Here is a 4,536-nt window from a genome sequence, read left to right on the forward strand (position 1 = left end):
ACTATATGTAGAGAAAAGGATTTATTTAAACAACTCTATCAAACCATAGTGAAATGTAAAACAATAATTAAGACTTTCAAAAACTGATTATGCTTTAAATTAAGATATTAACTTTGTTGGGAGACTACATGGATTACCTGTTACAGCTAATGCACTTAATGCTCTTAAGTCTCTGAAGTCCCAGTTACATTTGATGGATACCTTTCACCTAATGCACTTCATTTATATAACTCCATATAATCTTCACTGTTATATCTCTTAGGTCTGTTACTTTAGTCTTTACTTACTAACTAAACTCACTTAAGTCACTGTCACATATCTTACTTAGTTTTGTTACATCTAATGCATTAAAGTTAATTAATTATATTCATTGGAAATATGGTTCATGTTGTATATTATTTATATAGTTTATATTGCATATATCTTATATGTTATATAAATTCTCATAACAGATCAATTAATATATATTTGATAAGGAGCAATTCTCCATATAAGTTTATTTCTTCTTATTATTTTTCTATAAATTTTATTTAAGTTCATCTGAACCACTGATTTTGATTATGACAGCAATAAAAGCAAATATAATGATATACATATAAAATATTCTTTCCTGAGAAAATATAAAAAGAAAGTAATTTTGGAGCTGGAGTGGTGGCGCAAGCGGTAGGGTGTCTGCTTTGCACACTTTAGGCTAGGATGGACCATGGTTTAGTCCTCAGCATCCCATATGATCCCCCAAGGCAGGAGCGATTTCTCATCTCATAGCCAGGAGTAAGCACTGAGCATCATGGGGTGTGGCACAAAAATAAAACAAAAATTTTTTTTATTCAAAATAAAGTAAAAAAATTAATAGCTGTCAAATATAATACATTTTAGTTTAGATATAGTATATAATCATATTACCATGTTAACAAACAAAATAATTTGGGATCACATTGGATAGTATGTGAACAAATAATTGATCATTTCTCCTATTTATGAGTAAAGGGAAATACCAAATAAAATAAATAAGTATTCTCCCAATTCATTCTTTTTTTTTTTTTTTTTTTTTTTTTGGTTTTTGGGTCACACCCGGTGACGCTCAGGGGTTACTCCTGGCTATGCGCTCAGAAGTTGCTCCTGGCTTCTTGGGGGACCATATGGGACACCGGGGGATCGAACCGCGGTCCGTCCTAGGCTAGCGCAGGCAAGGCAGGCACCTTACCTCTAGCGCCACCGCCCGGCCCCCCAATTCATTCTTAATTGAAACAAAAAATTTCTGTGTTCAATAAAATCTGCATCATTTTTACCAAGTCTAATTTACTGTTTTGTTTTGAATTTTGGGTTTTGGGTGCTCAAAGAATACTTCTACAGTGGTGGGAGGTGATTTTCTATGCCAGGGATTGAATTAGGGCTGGTGCATGCAAGTTAAATGCCTTAATATCTGTGCTTTCTCTTTGTCTACAATACTAAGATAACATTTTTCTCCAGTGGTGTTCTATTTTTATGATTACCTTTGATTTTTCCCTAGAAATCAATAATTTTTTCAATGTGGAAAGATCAGAGTTCTCTATTAATGTCCAGAAATATAGAAACAAGACACAGAGTACTTTGAAAGAAATAAATGCCAGAAGCTTCAGAGACATGATGTAATTGATGATTTATAATCACCCTTAGGAGTAGCAGGTAGTAATCTTTGACTAGGGAGCTATTATTGCTTAGAATTCCCTGGCTGTCTTTAAAGGAAAATGACTCATGCGTAAGTACTCATGTACTTCTTTTATAGAAGAAGTAGATTGTGGATATTCCTTTTGCTATACACTGAAACTAGGAAATGTATGGAGTTAGAAAACCAGAGGCCTCAAAAGTTAAAGATCATCAGTTTTAAATATACTCTGGTTTTTATCATTCTACTGGATCATGGGGAGTAAGTGAAATATCTGGATTAATATCATTCAACAGTTCCTAAGGGATTTCAGAGAGACTTCCATCATTTTTATTTGTTTTTATAGTATTTCTGGCAAAATAAAACTGAAAGTTATACTGTAGATCTTGGAAGTCTCTAAATATATACCTCAGATACAGGCTTTGCTAAAGACAGTTCTGGCTTTAACAAGACTATGATAACTACTACAAATTTTATTATATATTAAATTATACTGGCCTTATAATTATTATTATATTTTTGCTTTAAACTGAATAAAAAAAGCCATTTGTAGAATGCAGTCTCCAAGATTAGTAATGGTTAATAAGTACTAAATAAATTTAGTATAAAAATATAAAATAAGCAATCTTGAATTTAAATCCTTTCAGATAAATTCATGCATATAAGATATGTTAACTATCTTGAAACAAAGGATCACTTTTATGAGCATATATGTATGGACTATGTTATTAATGATTTTGCTCAGCTAAAGGAGCATTTTAGAAGTGATTCCTAGGAGAATTTATTTTATACTTAATTACCTTATTTTTTTATGTTACAGCATACATACAGTCCTACAGTTTCTAACCAATTCTAAATTTGTTTTAAATTTGTTCTAAATTTGAAAATAACCATCATAACATTTAATAAGATTGTATAAATTTAGACTATGACCTAAGAACAATTCTGCTCTGAGTAAATTTTATGCTGCTACCCAAGGAACAAAGTATGTATTTTAAAATATTTGACATCCAACTTGGATCTTTATATTTTTTTTCTTTGTTTACTCTCATCTGACCAGAAACTATTTTTACAGATAAAAATAATTCCAGGAACCACTAATTATTACTGAATTAAATTATTCTAGTGGCAGTTGATGTTTTGTGTATACTTATCTAACCCAAATATGTTTTAGCTCCCAAGAGCTGGAACTGTTTTTCTGAATTCTTGACACTTTATTCCCAGTGATTTGAATTTTAAAATATTGTAAATGCAATGAATGTAATCTAAAAAGCAATTAAGAGTTGCATCTTTAGAAAATAAAGCTTTGTTTTTAAACATTTGTGATGCAAAATGGCTATTTAAAGATTAAATACAGTCAGCAATTAGGATTTTTTCTAGATGCAAGCTCACCTTTGTTTCATCCTGGTCTGAGTTAAAAGTGAAAATGTCTTGCTCCAAAAATAAGTCAGTCTATAGAGCCCTCTTCCTTCTATTAACAAACTGGTTGATTTCACACTCTCACATATGAGTGTGTACTGATTAATTAACTCGCTAAATCTCCACAAGAATAAAGCAATGACTAACTTTCAAATTTTGAAATTATAAATTATAATTGAGTTTCATAAATCCCTTGCTGATTTCTCTCTTAAATTGTCATGAATCAAAAGACAAATTTCTAATGTGCCAATTTTGAACTAATAAAGTTTATAGTTTATGCAAAATTTAGTATATATTATAGTATATATACAAAAATATAGTATATGCAAACTTTAGTGTATAATTTCTAGTTCTCTTCCTCTCTAAATCCAATTTACTTATATTTTCCTTTAACAAAAACCAGTTGTCTTCATTTTTTTCTTTTCTTTTCTTTCTTTTTTTTATTCCCCAGAGGAGGGTGCATCATTTCTGGGTGTACTGCAATATCGGGTTGATGCATGGGATAGAAGGAGCAAGCTCCTATTCCATTTCCTAGTGCTAAAAAATCTATGTAATATGTTGTCATCGGATAGACAACATCTCAGATATTAAACTGATAAGAACAGATAGATACTACACTTGACCTTATTAATAGGCTGAGAAGTGATAAAACCAGTTGTTTTCCACCAGATTTTCTCCTTAGATTGTGACTCTTTATCTCGTACATTATCCAGAGAAGACAAAGAAACTCTTTCATTTTGGTAATTAAATGAAAAATAAAATTGAACTAAATCATAATTTATTTTTTTCAAGACAGATATTATTTTTAAAATGTTACTATATTATTAAAAATTAAAATAAAAATTTATGGACAACAAGTTCGTCATAATTTTCACTTCTTTGGATGTTTGACTGAGCTGTCTTTATGACACAGGTCCAAATAGTTGGCCCCAAATTATCTTTTTTCTCCATTAGCAGAGAATTCTAAACTTGAAGAAAACTTAGAAATGAAAATCCTGTTAGACAAAAAAGACAAAGATTTCAAGTGACTGGTTACTTATTTACATTTAGAACACTTACACCTGAAGGTAAATATATATGTGTCTATATGTATAAATAGACATGTACATTTACATGAACTTATTAAATTAATGTGATTAATCAGTCCTGCTCCAAAAAGAATTTTAAAATGTCTTTCCTGGGATCTCTTATATGTAACACAAATATGGTATATTAGACAAACTAAAGGAATTTAACTCATACAAAAAAACATAATCTCTTGGGAAGAATAAAGTATATTTTATATATACTAAGATGAGGCTCATGGGTAGGATAATTAGAAAACATTTAGACTGCTATGGATAAGGAGTTAAAAAGGAATAATAATAAGAAAATAAACAAGTGGCTTTTATTTTGTACAGCATTTAGAGATGTAAAATGGGACTGTTTGTTTTATAAGTGTTTTATATTTTTGTATTATAAGTTTTGTGTTA

General features: G+C 30.0%; 1 non-coding gene across 1 annotated transcript; it reads right to left on the minus strand.

Annotated features, from left to right (window-relative positions):
* Positions 1-3,516: 3,516 nt before the first annotated feature.
* Positions 3,517-3,711, minus strand: LOC126002924 (U2 spliceosomal RNA). The gene has a single exon (XR_007493518.1). It is a non-coding gene; the product is annotated as a U2 spliceosomal RNA (small nuclear RNA).
* Between the last annotated feature and the right edge of the window lie 825 nt (positions 3,712-4,536).

The sequence above is a fragment of the Suncus etruscus genome, chromosome 2 (assembly GCF_024139225.1).
Source record: "Suncus etruscus isolate mSunEtr1 chromosome 2, mSunEtr1.pri.cur, whole genome shotgun sequence".
In the NCBI taxonomy this organism is placed as follows: Eukaryota; Metazoa; Chordata; class Mammalia; order Eulipotyphla; family Soricidae; genus Suncus; species Suncus etruscus.